Source organism: Phyllobates terribilis, unplaced genomic scaffold (assembly GCF_046119375.1).
Source record: "Phyllobates terribilis strain yellow unplaced genomic scaffold, ASM4611937v1 Scaffold_3__8_contigs__length_932513732, whole genome shotgun sequence".
In the NCBI taxonomy this organism is placed as follows: Eukaryota; Metazoa; Chordata; class Amphibia; order Anura; family Dendrobatidae; genus Phyllobates; species Phyllobates terribilis.
Window position 1 is genome coordinate 6,968,864 of NW_027362763.1, and position 21,607 is coordinate 6,990,470.

General features: G+C 47.3%; 1 non-coding gene across 1 annotated transcript; it reads left to right on the forward strand.

Annotated features, from left to right (window-relative positions):
- The first annotated feature begins 17,007 nt into the window (after positions 1–17,007).
- TRNAY-GUA (transfer RNA tyrosine (anticodon GUA)) lies at positions 17,008–17,093 on the forward strand. The gene is given in 2 exon segments: positions 17,008–17,044; positions 17,058–17,093. It is a non-coding gene; the product is annotated as a tRNA-Tyr (tRNA).
- The last annotated feature ends 4,514 nt before the right edge of the window (positions 17,094–21,607 follow it).

A 21,607-nucleotide genomic window follows, 5' to 3' on the forward strand; every position in this document is an offset into this window, starting at 1 on the left:
AACAAAAACACATAGAAACACATAGAAAACACATAGAAAACACTTCAAAGGTGTCCAAAAGCTGAAAAACTGCTCAGAAGACAAACTAACACATGGAAAATTGACAAGTACATATAGTCATGCGAAAAGAAAAGAGGTGGAGGAGTAAAAGGAGGGGGAGACACAGATATAGGCGTGTCATGCCCTTCTAAAATCAAGAAAGGCTGAAGTAAAAATCTAAAATCAGCCTACCAACACCCAGACGTCGTGACAAAAAAATTAAAAAAAGAAATATCTTTAGGTAGAATGGCAGTGTAGCGTCGGCGTCCCTGCCTCCTGCTAGGCAGGGACGCTGTTCCCCTCACCTCTCCGCTCTGTGCCCGGCGTCTTCCTCCCGCTCTGCTGGCAGCGCGCGCTGCTTCCCGGCCACGGTGCTTAGGGCGCGCGCGCGCACTCCCCCTCTCTTAAAGGGGCCGCGCGCCCCGTCCTAAGGAGTCCCCGGCCAATGGCCGGAGGACTTCACCATATATAAGGCACCTCCTCCAAAATGGAGGTGACCGAGCAATGTTGTTGCAAAGCCTTTACTCTGCTTCAGCCCTCAGGTCCCGTTTCCAGTTACCTGCCAGTCACCTGCCAGATTCCTGCCTGTTACCTGCCAGTCACCTGCCAGATTCCTGCTTGATACCTGCCAGATATCCGTTTACCTGCTTGCAAGCCTGCGGTCCGACGGTCTGCCTTCCGACACCTGTCAGTCTGTCTATGGACCAGCCTGCCCGCTCACCTGGGAGCGCTTATCTGCTACCTGCCTGCTAGCCTACCTGGAGGCTCCGCCGTCACTTGCCGTGACCACCTGCCTGTCCAGAGACTCTTGTCTGCTCACCTGGGAGCGCTCATCTGCTACCTGCCTGCTAGCCTACCTGGAGGCTCCGCCGTCACTTGCCGTGACCACCTGCCTGTCCAGAGACTCTTGTCTGCTCACCTGGGAGTGCTCATCTGCTACCTGCCTGCTAGCCTTCCTGGAGGCTCCGCTGTCACTTGCCGTGACCACCTGCCTGTCCAGAGACTCTCGCCTGCTCACCTAGGAGCGCTCACCTGCTACCTGCCTGCTAGCCTACCTGGAGGCTCTGCCGTGACTAGCCGTGACCACCTGCCTGTCCAGAGACTGTCCCTGTCACTTGCCGTGACTACCCGTCCTTCTACCCAGAGACTGTCCCTGTCACTTGCCGTGACTACCTGCCCTTCTACCCAGAGACTGTCCCTGTCACTTGCCGTGACTACTTGCCCTTCTACCCAGAGACTGTCCCTGTCACTTGCCGTGATTACCTGCCCGTCTTCTCTGGGAGCCACCCGCTTCCTTACAAGGACCGCCCCCTTGTATAGTTGCTCAGAGGTTCCGCCTCCCAGACCCGTTACAGGCAGTTCCATTCAGAACACTTTCCTTACAAGATGTAGTGGTATCCCCGTTGTGAGTTGTGCCAAAAACGGAACCCAATACATTCGGACTAATCCACCATTTGTCATATCCAAGGGGCAGGTCCGTAAACGACAACATCGAAGCGGAACCAAGTACAGTAGTATATACTGTACATCCTTTGACAAGGCAATCAGGCGGATCAAGAAGTTGGGAAGGGTCACCCTAATGGCCAAAACAGACATTGATGCGGCGTTCCGGTTACTTACTACCTGTGCCTCCGAATAGTGTCCACCTATTGGGCTGCTTCTGGGAAGGAGCATACTATGTAGATCGCTGTTTATCCATAGGGTGCTCCAGATCCTGCTCACTATTTGAGGCATTTAGTTGCTTCCTTGAATGGGTTGTAATGGACTTTTCTAAGGGGGCACATATTATCCACTACCTCGACAACTTCTTATGCCTGGGCCCAAAAGATTTGCCACAGTATGAATACACGCGGTAGTCCACCTGTGAGAAGGAGAGAGCTGGAGGGAGAGCGGACACCACAGAGCCGAGGGGTTAGATGGAGAATGGAAGAAGGAAAGAGGGCAAGGGAGGTAAGGGAGTACAGTGGAAGGCCAACCTGAGCTCCCCCATGTTCCTGCTGGGCGGGGAACAGCCCTGGGAAGAAATGCCGCTTGCGCATCCCTTTGAGGTTACGGGCGCAAGCGGGCAGAGGGACTACGCTGGAGTGCGAAGCCGACACGGCCAGTCCGTTCCTGCCCGTGCGACCTCTGTGTCGCCGGGTTTGTGCCAGAGCCGCGGTGGACCCTGACGGCCAGCCCCCCTCTTCCAATACTGGTGCCTGTCCGCTGGTGGGTCAAGCTCCCCCGCGGTGGGGGGGTGTAACATCTGCAGAAGAAAGACCATCTTCCAGCCAAACTAAGAAGTCTACTTCTTTTCGTGGACAATGTGATACGATCCCTTTCTTACGGACACGCCCATCGCTACAAATTCCAGATGAGGCACAAAAACAGCAGGTGCTTCAACGGATATCAAGTGCTCCTTCAAGTGGGCTCTCCTCCACCTCAACTTCAACATCACAAATACTCCAGTCCTCAGAGGTGTCACCCCAATCGCACTTGCTTCCTCACATCTGCCAAGTCTCCAGATGCCCGTCTGAGTATGGGGTAACACAGATGGTTAAGTCTGCAGAGCTGTTTACTCATACTATAGCCTGGGAAATGGAGGTCTGCTCCAGAGCTTCTGTTAATCCAGACGAGGAAATGATCTGCACTGATGCCCAGAATCTTTATGAGTCGGATCCAGGACCAGATGAAGAAGATTCTGAGCATAATGTAGACCCTCGTTCCCAAACTGTAACTCCTGTTGGTGGAGACAATGATGAAGACGATGTTGAGACTCAAATACCTGATTGGAGTGACAACTTGACTTTTCGGTCAGGGCAGGGAGAGGTTGGCTCTGAGGATGACGGGTGTGAGAAAACACAGGGTAATGATGACGAGATTGGAGATCCCACTTACTGTCCACCCACAGTCAGCCAGTCGATGAGGTCAGTAGAGGAGGTGGAGGAGGATGTGACTAGCCCAGGGGATGGGGATGACTCGGTACCCGGGCCTTTGCCTGGCCTTTGGGATGTCGCGGTGGTCGGCTCGCGGGCCCGTACCCTGGGGGCACTCTTTAAAAGGGTAGAAAATTGTTAATTTTATAAGAGTTCGTGACGCCACCTGTGGTATCTGGTGAGAAGCACCAGCGCTGCAGCAGTCCACTGAGGCCGGTGATAAGGCAGATCGATGGTATAGCTCCCCACAGGTGGAGCTAGGCCTCAGAAAAGCATATGCAGGGGGAATGCAGGACAGGCGAGACCCAGCTGGGCCAGAGCAAGAACGGGAACGGACACGGTAGTCACTTCAGTACCTTTTACTGGTGGAAATTCAGGCACATCCCGGAGCACTGTAGGGTGAAGGGTGCATATCAGGATCCTCCCCAATGAGCGGGATTAGGGTCTCCTGTTTCTTGCCTCTGCGTAGTGAGTTTCTGACCTTCCTGGAGCTAGACCTAACTTTGTCTCTGTCCTGCGCTGGCTGACCTTGTGATAGGGCCTTGTCTTGGAGTTCATGCTCCCAGTATGCGGGGCCTAAGCGTCTCCTGGCTCTGTTACGTATCAGCACCTTAGCGATCCTGGGACTTGTAGTTCTCCAGGAATTCCGGTTATGCCTTACTGGGTCATGGAGATCCCGGTAAGCTCGGATCCGGTGTCCGGTAAATGCTTCGAGGTGAGCTGGTTAAGCTCCTCTGCCCCCTATGTACTAACTCTCCACTCGCCTTCGACCTACTCGGGCCCTAACTAGGCTATACACACTAACCGCAGCTTGCCGCGCTTCTCCGATCTTATGGCGCCGGCACACCTTAAGCTCTAACTGGGCTCCCTGAATCTAGCTAACCGGAGCCTCGTGCTCCACTGCTGAACTATTAAGTGAGTTCTCTAGACTAGACTGAGCTCCACTGCAGACTGACCTCTCTTAGGCTTCTCTACTGCAGGAACTCTTCAGAGGAACTGAACTGCCTAGCTCCACCTTCCCTATTTATATCCCTAATGGGCTCCCTCTGCTGGTCTGAGGTGGAAAGTGGAGATGTGTGAATGTTTATGGGGGCCTCTTGTGGAGGATTCCATCAATGCACTCTTCTAGGATCTGTGATACCAAGCGCAGCTGGGCATCACAGATGCTACTGACAACGAGGTTAGGTTGCGCCTTCCTGGACAGAGACGAAGTACTGGAAGCACGTCAACAACTGCATCCTCAACCACAACTCTGCCTCTGACCACAAGTCGTAGTGGCTCTTCAGGTCGCTTGGGCTCTAAGCCTTGCATAGCCTGGGCATTTTTTCAGATCGATAAGGATGACCCAACTCGTGTTATCTATAATATTTGTCACCAAAAGCTAAGTAGAGGCCAAAAAATCCATAGTATGAGTCCTTCATGCATGAACCGTCACATGGATATGAAGCATAAGTTGCAGTGGGAAGCTCACTGTGCTACAATGCGGCCAAGCGGGCCGGGCCAAGCACCGTCTGCCCCATCTTGTGCATCCGCGGCCACTTCATCCTCTGTGACTGGGGGGACAGCAGTCAAACATTTTTTTGGACGCAGACCTGCCACCTCTTTACCTGCAACAGCCAGTGTGATTGGCAGGTCATCATTTCATTTGGAAGTGGAAACACATCGAGGGCACCACCTTTGGATCAAGGCAACCTAACTTTTCCGCCTGCATTTTCCTCACAGACCGGCAAGTTTGCCGGGGACACCCTACTCAACCCCGTCTAAGCACAACAGCCAGCTCTCGGTCCCTCAGATGTGGACAAGTAAAAGACCATTTCCTCCTAGCCATGAGAAAGCTAAGAGGTTGAATTTCACCATCTGCAAGCTGTTGGCTACAGAAATGCTGCCTTTCCGCCTGGTGGACACAGAGGACTTTCGAGACCTTATGTCCGTCGCAGTGCCCCAGTATCAGATGCCCAGTCGGCACTACTTCTCAAAGAAAGGTGTGCCTGCGCTCCACCAGCATGACGCACACATCATCAGCGCTTCTTTGAGAAACTCTGTGTGTGACAGGGTGCATTTCACCACAGACACTTGGGCGAGTAGGCATGGACAGGGGCGTTACATGTCGCTGACTCGGCACTGGGTAACTATGGTGACAGCAGGACAAGGGGCTGCTGTCCAAGTCTTGCCGTCCCCACGAGTTGTACGTCAATCCTCTTTATCTAGAAGTTCCACCACTGCTTCTGCCTCCTCAACATCCTCTCGGTCCTCCACCTGCACCCAAAGCCTGTCTGGTAATGCCACCCGCTTTCTAACTGCGCAGAATGAATCCTGCACACCTCCTTACTATGCTGGCAGCAGGGCTCAACGGCATCAGGCGGTGTTTACTTTGAAATGTCTGGAAAATGTGAGTCACACAGCTGAGAAGTTGTGGTCAGCTCTGCAAGCCCAGTTTCATGAATGGTTGTCTCCACTGGACCTGCAGGGGAAGGCCGTGTGCGACAATGCTGCAAACCTGGGTGTGGCCCTTAGCCGGGGCAATGTCAAACACGTGCCTTGTATGGCTCACGTGTTGAACCTGGTTGTCCAGCAATTTTTAGCCCACTATCCCGGACTAGATGGCCTTCTGCAGAGGGCACGGTCGCTGTGTGCTCACTTCCGCCGTTTGCATCCCGCAGCTCAAGGACTTACATCTCTACAGAAGTCGTTGGGCCTGCCAGTTCACCGGCTGAAATGCGATGTGCTGACATGGTGGAATTCAACTCTGCACATGTTGCAGAGACTGTGGCAGCACCGACAAGACCTGGTGCAATACGTTCTGACGTATAGCCTGGGCCAACGAGATCCAGAGGTGGGGCAAATCATGCTGCAAGAGTGGTCTCAGATCAGGCACCTATGAAGTTGACGCGCCCCCTTGGCCGTGGGGTACCCTGAGCCGAGCCGGTAGACGCTGGGGGTTGTAGTCACTGTGGCAGTGACCCAGTCCGTGACCCAGGGCAGTCAATCCAAGGGGAATTTGTATATATGGGTTTTATATTGTCCGACTACGCCACCTGTGGAGTGCGGCCAAAGGGGCCGCCACTGCGGAAAAGTCCTCTGAAGCTGGTGGTTTTGCAGCAATGGTATTATTACTCCCCACAGGAAGAGTGTACAGTCATGGCCAAAAGTTTTGAGAATGACACCAAAATTATATTTTCACATGATCTGCTGGCCTCTGGTTTTTATTAGTGTTTGTCTGATGTTTATATCACATACAGAAATATAATTGCAATCATATTATGAGTACCAATAGGTTATATTGACAGTTAGAATGAGTTAATGCAGCAAGTCAATATTTTCAGTGTTGCCCCTTCTTCTTCAAGACCTCTGTAATTCTCCCTGGCATGCTCTCAATCAACTTTTGGACCAAATCCTGACTGATAGCAGTCCATTCTTGCATAATCAATGCTTGCATTTTGCCAGAATTTGTTGGTTTTTGTTTGTCCACCCGTCTCTTGATGATTGACCACAAGTTCTCAATGGGATTAAGATCTGGGGAGTTTCCAGGCCATGGACCCAAAATCTCTATGTTTTGTTCCATGAGCCATTTAGTTATCACCTTTGCTTTATGGCAAGGTGCTCCATCATGCTGGAAAAGGCATTGTTGGGCGCCCAACTGCTCTTGGACGGTTGGGAGAAGTTGCTCTTGGAGGACATTCTGGTACCATTCTTTATTCATGGCTGTGTTTTTAGGCAAGACTGTGAGTGAGCCGATTCCCTTGGCTGAGAAGCAACCCCACACATGAATGGTTTCAGGATGCTTTACAGTTGGCATGAGACAAGACAGGTGGTAGCGCTCACCTCTTCTTCTCCGAATAAGCTGTTTTTCAGATGTCTCAAACAATCGAAAAGGGGATTCATCAGAGAAAATGACTTTGCCCCAGTACTCAGCAGTCCACTCCCTGTACCTTTTGCAGAATATCAGTCGGTCCCTGATGTTTTTTCTGGAGAGAAGTGGCTTCTTTGCTGCCCTCCTTGAAACCAGCCCTTGCTCAAAGAGTCTCCGCCTCACAGTGCGTGCAGAAGCACTCACACCAGCCTGCTGCCATTCCTGAGCAAGCTCGGCACTGCTGGTAGTCCGATCCCGCAGCTGAAACAGTTTTAAGATACGGTCCTGGCACTTGCTGGTCTTTCTTGGGCGCCCTGGAGCCTTTTTGACAACAATGGAAGCTCTCTCCTTGAAGTTCTTGATGATGTGATAGATTGTTGACTGAGGTGCAATCTTTGTAGCTGCGATACTCTTCCCTGTTAGGCCATTTTTGTGCAGTGCAATGATGGCTGCATGTGTTTCTTTAGAGATAACCATGGTTAACTGAAGAGAAACAATGATACCAAGAACCAGCCTCCTTTTAAAGTATCCAGTGATGTCAATCTTACTTAATCATGACTGATTGATCGCCAGCCCTGTCCTCATCAACACCCACACCTGTGTTAATGGATCAATCACTAAAACGATGTTAGCTGCTCCTTTTAAGGCAGGACTGCAATGATGTTGAAATGTGTTTTCGGGGTTAAAGTTCATTTTCTGGGCAAATATTGACTTTGCAAGTACAGTAATTGCTGTTAAGCTGATCACTCTGACATTCAGGAGTATATGCAAATTGCCATTACAAAAAATGAAGCAGTAAACTTTGGAAAAATTACTATTTGTCTCATTCTCAATACTTTTGGCCATGACGGTAGCTTCAGGGCAGTGTGGGTGGATGATGGTGGTTGTAGTGCAGGGAGTCAGTAATGAACACAGAGTCCGTGTGATGCAGTCCCAAGATATTTACTCACAGTTGTTGCAGTCCCGATTACTGGTACCAGAGCAATCTCCCCCGTCGTGCTGTGCGTACTCAGTGAGGGGCTCAGTCCACCCCCAGATAGCTCCGAAGTACTTAGCAGGACCCCCTTCTGTGTGTCCTTTCTCTGGCCTTCTCCCTGCACCTCACACCCAGTGACACTTCTATCCGGTATCCTCGGGCCTTAGCGGGCGACGTGTGTTCCATCCCCTGGGTCCTATGTGGCTACCTTCTTAGTGAGACTGGCATGAACTTTGGCCTGCAGTACATGAAACGCTGCAGCCTTCGGTTTCTAGTTGAGCCTTGCTGTTTCTCCGCTAGTTGAGGGACCAGTTCCCCTTATCTGGCCTGACCCCTCTACCTCCTGGTAGCAGCGGGCGTACGGGTGGCCTTCTGCACGGCCTGTACCCCTAGGGTCCCTTCGGTTCCTGGAGCCTTCCTGCTCCCACTCCTCTCTTCTCTCCTTCAGTCCTGGGCCTCCCAGGCTAGGCCCGCCTCCGGAGTAGAGCTCATGCAGAGCCCCTGCTCCTGTCACTTCTCCTCCTCTGACTGGCTTGCTCTTTCTAAGACGGCTTCCTATTTATACTCTCCCTGTCATGTGCTCCCCTAAGCTGCTTTCTCCACCCACACCCACTACATAGGACCCTCCCGCCAGCTAGGGACCTGGGACTATGCTCTCCCTTAGTAGCAATGTCGCCCTACCCCCACTGCGGGTATGTGTTGGATGCAGGTGTTAGGGTCCCGAGCCATATGCCTTCCTTACCTGAGGGTGAGATACCACACCTCTGGGTGAGATGCAGTACCTCTGAGGCGACTGAACCCTCAGGGGCGCCACATACCCTTCTGCACAGTTTTGAAATGGCGACAAAGATGTTTAGTGCTGACGCAGATGCCATTATCAGCATAACTATTCCGGTGATTTCCATGCTAGAGCACACGTTAAACAGAATTCAGAGTCACGTGGTGGGACAAGAGGAGGTGGAGGAAGCAGATGAGGAGTCGTATGCGGAAGGGATAACATCTCCAAGGTCCAGACGGTCGGCAGTACCAAGGCGGCAGGCATGGGAGAGTGGGGGAGAGGGATTAACCAGGGCGCATGGTAGCAGCCAAACTGTTGAGGAAGGTGCAGGAGCCGAGGAAGAAGTGGAGGATGAACTGGCAATGGGCATGGAAGACTCATCAGATGAGGGAGACCTTGATCACATTTCTGTTGTGCGAGGTTGGGGGGAGAGGGCAGAGGAAGGAAGCATGATTCTTAACTCGCTACCAACACAACAAGGACTTGGTCCTCCTGGATGTGCAAGACACATGAGTGCCTTCTTGCTGCACTACCTGCAACATGACCCTTGGATTGTCAGAATTGGAAGTAATCCCGACTACTGGGTTGCCAAACTCTTAGATCCCCGGTACAAAAGTAAATTTGCCGAAATAATTCCTGCCATAGAAAGGGATTCACGCATGCAGGAGTATCAGCAGATGCTGTTGCAGAATCTTACATGTGCTTTTCCACAAAACACCAGTGGTGCACGTAGTGAATCTCACAGTCCTAACTTGCAAACGGTGGGACTGTCGAGTCTTCATCACTCAAACCGTAACAGTAACACAGTATCTGCTGGTAACAGCAATTTTGTGGAATCGTTTCACCACTTTTTTAGACCATCCTTTGCAAGGCCACAGGAGACAAAAAGTCGGACGCATAGTTAATGCCTAGAGAGGATGGTACAGGACTATCTCCAAGTGAACATCGAAGCCATGACTGTGTCACTGGACCCTTGCTCATTTTGGGATTCCAATATGGAAAAATGTCTGGAGCTCGCCACTCATGCCTTGGAGATCTTGTCATGCCCTGCAGCCAGCGTTCTCTCTGAATGTGTGTTCAGCGCTGCTGGTGGTGTGCTGACAGATAAGCGCACGCGGCTGTCCACTGAGAATGTAGACAGACTCACGTTCATAAAGATGAACAAATCATGGATCTGCAAGGACTTTTCTACCCCTGTGTCATCCTGGGGAGACTAAAAGCTTGAGGATTTGGTAAAATCACCTCACCAACCGTTTTAATCAACTCTGGGGCAATTGATGCCACTTAAGTGGTGTCTGTGCCACAATTTTTTGAAAAAATGGAGACTCTTTTTGGAGTCCCCTTGCTGTGTTTTATGCGACGTTGGCATCGTCAATTCCAGATGGGTTGGGTGGCCCCCCCCCCTTTTAACTGTAAGAAACTACATACACTATGGCTTGAGGTAACACAGATGGTTGAGTCTGAAGAGCTGTTTACTCAGAGGTCTGCTCCAAAGCTTCAGTGTCTGCTAGTCAGTGTAGAATTTTTAACTGCATCTAGCTTAGGCAATACTTTGGGCGTAGTAGCCCAGCTGCGAAGCAAGCTGCACCACCTGTGTATCTAATAAGAATTTTTAAATGCATCTAGCCTAGGCAAACTGTGGGGACCCCCAACCAAACCCAGACGCTCAGCCCCCCTACCGCCCCCCTTTCCTTGACAATACAATAATGTAACTCTTTCAACTGGATGGGTGAGGATCGGTCACAGCTTTATTAACTCTTTATACTCATTCCATTAGAAAGGCATTTTATTTCTAAAATAATTCAGCTTGTTGCAGCATGCCCTTGCTCTCCACACCGGCAAGTTGGCCAACAAGTGTAACTCTCCAACATGTCCTTTCTATTTCCAGACCATGGAGGATCCTGCGTACTCGTATGCAGGACTCTGACCCCCATCCATCACTCTAAACGCTTCTTCCACTCCGTCCTGGAGTCCTGACAGGAATATGTCCAGCACAATATCCATTAAGTGAACACCGTCGGGCCGTATGAGGCCTGCTTTATCTCCTTCCAGTTGTCGGTGTTATATCACTACACCGCCTCTGTCTCTTCTAAATTTTCCAATCCGAATATTTATTACCTGCCTTGTCCGTTCGATGGCCGTGATGTCTTGCGCACCTTGCCATACCGCTATCGGCACAATCTCTGACCATACTATTGTTAGCTTTGTGAAAAATTCTCTGAAGCACTCAGTGTCTAGTTTCATTATTGCCATTAGTTATGTGCTCTTGTGATGACCTAGGTCGTTTCCCCCGGCCTGTATAGCTAAGATGACCGGACCTCTTGCCTCTCTCCCTACCTTGATTACCTCTATTAGTACCTGTGGCCGTAGCAGACCTCTTATATCTCTCCAGTTGAAATATGTGTTATGAGACTCTAATTTCCTCCCGCCTGGGCGGACTTTCGCCCTTTTTTCTGCCCAATATATATACGAATGGCCTATCACCCACACTGTTGGCTTAGCGTCACCTGTAAAAGAAACAAACCACGTTAGGATAACAAGTCCGGTCTTATGTATCTCGCCAAACACGTGGATCGCCATCTCCCTATCCTCTGAACTTCCATATCTGACAGTCCTGCTCTTGCTGCTTCCGTGGCCGCGCCTATGCGGAATGAGTGTGTCCCATAATCTTTGGGGTGGTTCCCTCCCGATGTTATGCATTTATTAAATATAGCTTGGAACTGGTATCTTGATAATGGCATTCCATCAATGTGTGATAGGAAGAAATTACTTTGTGATCTGATGGTTAGAAATGTTTTTACTATTGTTACTCAACTCAGTGTACCGTTTGTGGGTTGTAGAAGTACCCAAGTGCCCCTGCCCGCTGGAACCATTTTCGATTGGCGTATGCGTAGACGTATTGCATTATTGGCTATCATAGAATCATAGAATCATAGAATGGTAGAGTTGGAAGGGACCTCCTGGGTCATCTGGTCCAACCCCCTGCTCAAAGCAGGATTCACTAGATCATCTCAGACAGATGTCTGTCCAGCCTCTGTTTGAAGACGTCCATTGAAGGGGAACTCACCACCTCTCGTGGCAGCCTGTTCCACTCATTAATCACCCTAACTGTCAAAAAGTTTTTTCTAATATCTAATCTGTGTCTCCTCCCATTTAGTTTCATCCCATTGCTTCTAGTCTTTCCTTGTGCAAATGAGAATAAAGATGATCCTTCTACAATGTGACAGCCCTTGACATATTTGTAGACAGCTATTAAGTCTCCTCTCAGTCTTCTTTTTTGCAAGCTAAACATTCCCAAATCCTGCAACCGTTCCTCATAGGACATGGTTTGCAGACCAGTCACCATTCTGGTCGCTCTTCTCTTAACTTGCTCCAGTTTGTCTATGTCTTTTTTAAAATGTGGTGCCCAAAACTGTACACAGTATTCCAGATGAGGTCTGACCAAAGAGGAGTAAAGACCGATAATGACTTCGCGTGATCTAGACTGTATGCTTCTGTTAATACATCCCAGAATTGTATTTGCCTTTTTTGCTGCTGCATCACACTGTTGACTCATGTTCAGTCTATGATCTATTAGTATACCTAAGTCTTTTTCACATGTACTGTTGCTTAGCTCTATTCCTCCCATTCTGTATATGCTTTTTTCATTTTTATTGCCCAGATGTAGTACTTTGCATTTTTCCCTGTTAAAAACCATTCTGTTGGTTGCTGCCCACTGCTCCAGTTTATTTAGGTCTTTTTGAATCCTCTCTCTCTCTTCTCTAGTATTAGCTATCCCTCCTAGCTTTGTGTCATCAGCAAATTTAATCAGTTTACCCTCAATTCCTTCATCTAAATCATTGATAAAGATGTTGAACAATACAGGTCCCAGGACGGAGCCCTGTGGTAACCCACTTGAGACATTCATCCAGCTGGATGTGAAGCCATTTACAACCACCCTTTGAGTCCGATCACTAAGCCAGTTATGAATCCACCTAACAGTTGCCTGGTCCATTGCATACTTGGTCATTTTTTCAATAAGGATGGTGTGAGATACTTTGTCAAATGCTTTGCTGAAGTCAAGATATACTATATCTACAGCATTTCCCTGATCCACCCAGTCAGTGATTCTGTCATAGAAGGAAATTAAGTTAGTCTGACATGACTTGTTAGTTACAAACCCATGCTGACTCTGGTTGATCACTTCATTCTTATCCATGTACTTACATACATGTTGTTTAATAATTTTTTCAAAGATCTTTCCTGGTATAGAAGTCCGACTCACCGGCCTATAGTTCCCTGGGTCCACCTTCTTCCCCTTTTTGAAGATAGGAACAACATTTGCTCTTCTCCAGTCTTCTGGGACTTCTCCTGTTCTCCAAGAATTTTCAAAGATTATGGAGAGTGGTTCTAAAATTTCTTCTACGATCTCCTTCAGTACTCTGGGGTGTAATTCATCTGGACCTGGAGACTTGAACTCATTTATGTTAGCTAAATATTCCCTCACAATCTTTCTGTTTACAGATAACTTGGATTCCTCTATTCCTTTAAAAGGACAGTGAAGATCAGTTGATGTTACATTTTCTTTCTGAGAGAAAACAGATTCAAAATAGGAATTAAAAAGTTCGGCCTTCTCAACATCCTCTCTTACCATTTCTCCATTTTCATCCTGTAAAAATCCTATAGCATCTTTGACTTTTCTTTTACTTTTGACATACCCCCGAAATCCTTTTTTATTGCTTTTGACATCTCTTGCAAGCCTTAATTCATTGTCAGCTTTAGCTAACCTGATACGTGCCCTGCAGGATCTGCAGACTGCATTATAATCTTCTTTAGATATGCCTCCCTCTTTCCATTTAATAAACATTTCTTTCTTTCTTTTTAGCATGTGTTTAAGTTCTGTGTTCATCCATCCTGGTTTCCTTAAATGCTTCCCATTCTTCCTACTTTTCGGGATTGTTAACGATTGTGCTTTGAGAATCTAATTTTTCAAAATTTCCCATCCTTCCTGGACATTTTTGTCCTTAAGGACATCCAGCCATTGGGTCCCTCCTATTCTCTTTCTGAGTCTCTTAAAATCTGCCTTTCTAAAATCTAACCTTGGAGTTTGAGTCTTCACATGTCTTCCTCCTCTAGTTATCCAAAATTCTAGAATAGCATGATCGCTGCCTCCTAGGGTCCCAGCCACCTTTACCTCCTCAACCATTTCCTCCCTGTTTATAAGGATTAGATCCAAAGTAGCAGATCCCCTTGTTTTCTCCCCTACCTTTTGGAAGATAAAGTTGTCAGCAAGAGAGGATAAGAATTTGCTTGACCTGTTAGTTTTACTTGAGAGAGATTCCCAACAAATGTCTGGATGACTACGTCCTGGTGTAATAAGCCTCCACTGGTGGTAATTTTGGATTGAGGGACTAATTCGCTTATGCATAGCGCCTCGAAGAAGGCGATCGCAAATGCAGTAGACAGTAGTGTTGCTTCAAATTGTGAGTATCATGTTAATGGTGTTAGGGATATGATGTGAGAAATCAGTTGTAGTGACACTGGACGGGCCAAATACACTCCTGACTTGGCTGACCCCTTTTCCACCCTTTTATGGATTGTCTGATGATGAATCTCTTTGTCACATCTCCCCAATTCAGTAGTTGGAAGTGAAATGCTACTCCTGTCAGACATCGCTGCGCTGACGCCCATGATATGCCCCTCATCATTAGCTGGTGGTGAAATTCTATGGTGACTTGTAATCTGGCTTGTTCACATTGGTCAACCCGTCTACCTACTACTAGTCGTGTCGACTCTTCCCATGCCTTACCGTATGCTTGCCACGTTGACGGGGCAACTGACGCTCTGATTAATGGCATCAACTATTCGCCACTAGATCCCATAGGGAGGGTGGGCAACTGTTGCACGATGGGTGGGCGTTGTGGAAGAGCTCTGTGAAAATCTGCCAATTGAATTGTTATAAAGCGTTAGCAGAAGCTTTAGACCCCTTAGCATCGTGGCTAGCGCGGTCCCATACATTGTGATTTAGGCACAGGAATGCTAGCCGGCGTAGTAGGCCTAGCACTGGGAGAGACGATGATGCCATATTATTAATGGAGTGCGCTAGGCTGTTGTTTTTTCTTATGAAGCGTATATTTTTGTTCGCCAGGCGCGCCCCATATTTCTATGGCTACCATATTGGGAAGAAAAATTATTTTCCGGGCTAGATGCAGCTAAAAATTCTTATTAATATCAAAGCTGGTGGAGCTTGGTATAGAAGGCCTAATACAATGAGTACCACACACTGCTACAAGCCCAAATATTTTTTCAGAGCTAGATGCAGATAAAAATTGTTTTGAATTTGAAATCTGGTGGAGGTTAGTATAGATGGACTAATAGAACAAGTCCCACACACTGCTACAAGCCCAAATATTTTTTCAGAGCTAGATGCAGATAAAAATTATTTTGAATTTGCAACCTGGTGGAGGTTAGATTAGATGGACTAATAGAACAAGTCCCACACACTGCTATAAGCCGATATATTTTTTCAGAGCTAGATGCAGATAACAATTATTTTGAATTTGCAACCTGGTGGAGGTTAGTATAGATGGACTAATAGAACAAGTCCCACACACTGCTTAAAGCCCAAATATTTTTTCAGAGCTAGATGCAGATAAAAATTATTTTGAATTTGCAACCTGGTGGAGGTTAGTATAGATGGACTAATAGAACAAGTCCCACACACTGCTACAAGCCCAAATATTTTTTCAGAGCTAGATGCAGATAAAAATTATTTTGAATTTGCAACCTGGTGGAGGTTAGTATAGATGGAATAATAGAACAAGTCCCACACACTGCTACAAGCCCAAATATTTTTTTAGAGCTAGAAGCAGATAAAAATTATTTTGAATTTGCAACCTGGTGGAGGTTAGTATAGATGGACTAATAGAATGATGCTATGCCCAAAAGGTTTTACATTGCTAAGTGCAGTAAAAAAAATTGCATTCTATACACAGGTGGTGTAGCTTGCAACACAGATAGGCTACTCCACTGACTAACACACTCTGCAAGAGGCCAAAAAGGATTTGCTTAGCTAGATTTAGCCAAATGCTGTGAAAAAAACTTGCACAGCACTGGCACAGACCTGCCTGGCAAAAAGTAATAGGAACTGATGTAACCTAGCCCTCAAAAGGACTGCAATTACAATTAGTCTTTACTCCCAACCTATCTATTTAAAAGAACAGACCTGCCTCATAAAAGTCGTAGGAAATGATCTAACCTAGTCCTCAAAAGGACTGCAGTCACAACTATTCCCTACTCCCAAGCTATCTGTAGATTTGTGCGAAAATTGGCTTGAAATTAACACTCAAAGTAAAGCGCACACAGCAACAGCGGTGCCGTCTAACATGCAGCTGCAGCAGTGAGAAAATGGTGGCTACGTGGAAAATGGCTGGGTCTTATAGGGCAAGGACATGTGACATACACTGCCAATGACACATGCCCTTCCTTGTGTGAAAAAAAGCAGTTCGCTCCGTGTGTGCGCTGCTGATAGGCTAACAGATTGTACCTCCCCACTGTAAATGCGGGAAAGAGAAAAAAAATGGAGATCTTCATTATTTCTGCAGAGATCAATCCCCTGCCTCGCTATACACTCAAACTGCATATTTACATTAAGTTTCAGCATTACTGAGAAAAAGTCAAGTTATGATTTTGGTGCACGAACAGTTATCGAACATAACCTCGAACAGCCGAATTTTTTTCAAATTGTTCGTGTTTGCCTAACGGCTCGAACACCGCCCAAAACAGCTCGATTTTGAGATTGGCGAACAGTTCGAGTTGAACAACGCTCATCTCTACTACAGTCCTCTGCTCTACCAGCTGAGCTATCGAAGGCTTGTATTTCTCAGAGAGGAAAGCCTCCTAGGTTTAGCTGTGGGAGCCATGAGCAGTTTTCAAAAGAATCATCACTCTACCAACTGAAAAATACAATAAATGATAATTTTGGAGAATGCTGGCAGCGATCCCACTACCTCTCGCATGCTAAGCGAACGCTTTACCACTTGAGCTAATCCCCCATGCCTGTTGAGCTCATTTTTAGTTTCTTACCACAACACATAACAAATTTCATATACTGTGATACGTGACATTGAATCCTCTTTCGTTTTTTTGGGGGTTTTTTTGCAAGTGCGGATTACTTTTTGCCAAAGTTGAAGACCATTGGTGGAATTTATAATGTGAATGTTGGCTTACAAATATTGGCAACCAACTTTCTAGCAAACCTGTTGTACGTATATGAGCTCATCAGCCCTGGGGGATTATCTCAAGTGGTAGAGCGCTCGCTTAGCATGCAAGAGGTAGCAGGATCGATGCCCGCATTCTCCAAAATTATCATTTATTGTTTTTTTCAGTTGGTAGAGCGATGATTCATTTGCAAACAGCTCATGGCTCCCACAGCTAGACCTAGGAGGCTTTCCTCCATAGGCCAAACAAGCCTTCGATAGCTCAGCTGGTAGAGCAGAGGACTGTAATTGTAAATTAGGTATCTTTAGGTCGCTGGTTCAATTCCAGCTCAAAGGACATTTTCTTCATCCTATCTTATGTTTTGTACCTACTGGCAAACACACCACTGCTATGCTCCTTCTGTACGACTATAAAAAAATCTAGTCCAGAAAGCTTTCCTACAGTGTGCCTTGGGAATTCAAAAAGTAGGTGGCAGAAACATAGCTTTTACTTGCGGGACCTGCTGTGGGCCAAAGCAGAACGTTCTTTAACCGTAGCATGATATCCATTCAAGAGACACCAACATCCCTGGGTGGGCTTGACACTAACCTTTCGGTTAACAGCCGAACGCACTAACCAATTGCGCCACAGAGACACAAGCCTCTACTTGATTTTCTGACAGCCTCAGCCAGGTCAAACACAATTTACGCAGATGATTTGCAAGAATAACATGATAAAAGAAAGCTATAGAAACAAAGAAACAATTGCAGAACCCTAGGAATACTCTAATAGCCCACAAATAAGCTCTTACTGATGAATTCCATCGCATGGACCTGAAGTCAGACAGTAATTAGGTTTCTCCTCTTATGACCTGTAACCAGCAGCAGAGTAGCGCAGCAGAAGCGTGCTGGGCCCATAACCCAGAGGTCGATGGATCGAAACCATCCTCTGCTAAGTGATTGCTTTTTTTTATAGAATTCACATTTACATTTTGCCAAAATGCTTCAGTCAAAGCAAGCATGTTTCGGCTAAAAAAATAAAAATGAGCTCAAAAAATAAAAATAAGCTAAAAAATTAAACAAAACTAAAAAAGTCTAAAGCTTCTGCATGGGATTGTGTTACATTACAACTTCCTTCTACAAACTATTTAGGTTTATTTCACTCCCCTCAATTTGGTTTTCCATATACGTAGAAAAGGTTTGCTAGAAAGTTGGTTGCCCATATTTGTAAGCCAACATTCATCTTATAAATTCCACCGATGGTCTTCAACTTTGGCAAAAAGTAATCCGCACTAGAGATGAGCGTTGTTCGAGTCGAACTGTTCACCAATCTCAAATTCGAGCTGTTTTGGGCGGTGTTCGAGCCGTTCGGCGAACACGAACGATTTGAGAAAAATTCGGCTGTTCGAGGTTATGTTCGATAACTGTTCGTGCACCAAAATCATAACTGGATTTTTTCTCAGTAATGATGAAAATTAATGTTAATACGCAGTTTGAGTGTACAGCGGGGTGGGGGGAGGGGCAGGGGATGGATCTCTGCAGGAACAATGAAGATCTCCATTTTTTTTTCTCTTTCCCGCATTTACAGTGGGGAGGTGCAATCTGTCAGCCTATCAGCAGCGCACACACGGAGCGAAGTGCTTTTTTTCACACAAGCAAGGGCATGTGTCATTGGCAGTGTATGTCACATGTCCTTGCCCTATAAGACCAAGCCATTTTCCCCGTCGCCACCATTTTCTCACTGCTGCAGCTGCGTGTTAGACGGCACCGCTGTTGCTGTGTGCGCTATACCTTGTTAATTTCAAACCAATTTTCGCACAAATCTACAGATAGCTTGGGAGTAGGGAATAGTTGTGATTGCAGTCCTTTTAAGGACTAGGTTACAGCATTTCCTACGACTTTTATCAAGCAGGTCTGTGCTCTTAAATAGATAGATTGTGGGAGTAAAGACTAATTGTAATTGGAGTCCTTTTCAGGACTAGGTTACATGAGTTCCTATCAGTTTTTGCCAGGCAGGTCTGTGCCAGTGCTGTGCAAGTTTTTTTCACAGCATTTGGCTGAATCTAGCAAAGCTAATCCTTTTTAGCCTATTGCAGAGTGTGTTAGTCAGTGGAGTAGCCTATCTGTGTTGCAAGATATACCACCTGTGTATAGAATACCAATTTTTTTACTGCACCTAGTGAAGTAAAATCTTTTGGGCATAGCATCATTCTATTAGTCCATCTATACTGACCTCCATCAGGTTGCAAATTAAAACTAATTTTTATCTGCATCTACAGTACCTCTGAAAAAATATTTGGGCTTCTAGCTGTGTGCGGGACTTGTTGTATTAGTCCATCTATACTGACCTATATCAGGTTGCAAACTGAATATATTTTTTTCTGCATCTACCTCTGAAAAAATATTTGGCCTTCTAGTAGTGTGTCGGACTTGGTCTATTAGTCCATCTATACTGACCTCCATCAGGTTGCAAATTCAAAATAATTTTTTTCTGCATCTAACCCAGCCAATAGTTTTGGCCTAATACCACAGTTTGGCCACTCAGCTCTGCTCGGTTACCATCCATTGTTTTTTTGTGCAAACAACTCCAGAGTTGTGAATTAGTTAACCACCAAAATGAGTGGAAAAAGGCCTCCTGCTGGTGGAAAGGGGAATAGGCGTGTTGGGAAGGGGAAAAAAGGTTGTGTCGTGGGGTAGGTGTTAAAGCAACAGTAACATCTGCAGAAGAAGGACCATCTTCCAGCCAAACTAAAATGTCTACTTCTTTTAGCGGATAATGTGATAAGATCCCTTTCTTACGGCCACGCCAATCGCTACAAATTCCAGATGAGGCACAAAAACAGCAGGTGCTTCAACGGATATCAAGTGCTCCTTTAAGTGGGCTCTCCTCCACATCAACTTCAACATCACAAATACTCCAGTCCTCAAAGGTGTCACCCAAATCGCACTTGCTTCCTCAGCTCCCAAATCTCCAGCTGCCCGTCTGAGTATGAGGTAGAACAGATGGTTGAGTCTGCAGAGCTGTTTACTCATACTATAGCCTGGGAATCAGAGGTCGACTCCAGCGCTTCTGTGAATCCAGACGAGGAAATGATCTGCACTGATGCCCAGAATCTTTATGAGTCGGATCCAGGACCAGACGCAGAAGGTTCTGACCATAATGTAGACCCTCATTCCCAAACTGTAACTCCTGTTGGTGGAGACAATGAGGAAGACGATGATAAGACTCAAATACCTGATTGGAGCGACAACTTTAGTTTTTTGTCAGGGCAGGAACAGGTTGGCTCTGAGGACGACGGGTGTGATAACGCACAGGGTGATGATGATGAGGTCGGAGATCCCACTTACTGTCAACCCACAGTCAGCCAAGAGATGAGGTCAGCAGAGGAGGTGGAGGAAGATGCTAGTGACGACGAGGTCAGGTTGCACCTTCCTGGACAGAGACGTAGTACTGGAATCACGTCAACAACTGCATCCTCAAACACAACTCTGCCTCTCACCACAAGTCGTGGTGGCTCTTCAGGTCGCATGGGTGCTAAGCCTTGCATAGCCTGGGCATTTTTTCAGATCGATAAAGATGACCCAACTCGTGTTATCTGTAACATTTGTCAGCAAAAGCTAAGTAGAGGCCAAAAAATACATAATTTGAGTACTTCATGCATGAACCGGCACATGGACATGAAGCATAAGTTGCAGTGGGAAGCTCAGTGTGCTACAATGCGGCCTAGCCGGCCGGGCCAACCACCGTCTGCCATATCTTGTGCATCCGCGGCCTCTTCATCCTCTGTGACTGGGGGGACAGCAGTCACACCTGTTTTGGGGCGCAGACCTGCCACCTCTTTACCCGCAACAGCCAGCGTGATTGGCAGGTCATCATTTTCTTTGGAGGTGGTAACACCAGCTGGTGTTGAGCGCTGTCCGACATCGATAGCACCACCTTTGGATGAAGGCAACCTAACATGTCCGCCTGCATCTTCCTCACAGACCGGCAGTTTGCCGGGGACACCCTTATCAACCCCGTCTAAGCACAATAGCCAGCCCTCGGTCCCTCAGATGTGGACAAGTAACAGACCATTTCCTCCTAGCCATTAGAAAGCTAAGAGGTTGAATTTCACCATCTGCAAGCTCTTGGCTACAGAAATGCTGCCTTTCCGCCTGGTGGACACAGAGGATTTTCGAGACCTTATGTCCGTCGCAGTGCCCCAGTACCAGATGTCCAGTCGGCACTACTTCTCAAAGAAAGGTGTGCCTGCGCTCCACCAGCATGTCGCACACAACATCACCGCTTCTTTGAGAAACTCTGTGTGTGACAGGGTGCATTTCACCACAGACACTTGGACGAGTAGGCATGGACAGGGGCGTTACATGTCGCTGACTGGGCACTGGGTAACTATGGTGACAGCAGGACAAGGGGCTGCTGTCCAAGTCTTGCCGTCCCCACGAGTTGTGCGTCAATCCTCTTTATGTCAAAGTTCCTCCACTGCTTCTGCCTCCTCAACCTCCTCTCGGTCTTCCACCTGCACCCAAAGCCTGTCTGGTCATGCCACAAGCTTTCTAACTGCGCAGAAGGGATCCTGCACACCTCCTTACTATGCTGGCAGTAGGGCTCAACGTCATCAGGCGGTTTTTACATTGAAATGTCTGGGAAATGTGAGTCACACAGCTGAGGAGTTGTGGTCAGCTCTGGAGAACCAATTTCATGAATGGTTGTCTCCACTGGACCTGAAACCAGGGAAGGCCGTGTGCGACAATGCTGCAAACCTGGGTGCGGCCCTTCGCCGGGGCAATGTCACACACGTGCCTTGTATGGCTCACGTGTTGAACCTGGTTGTCCAGCAATTTTTAGCCCACTATCCCAGACTAGATGGCCTT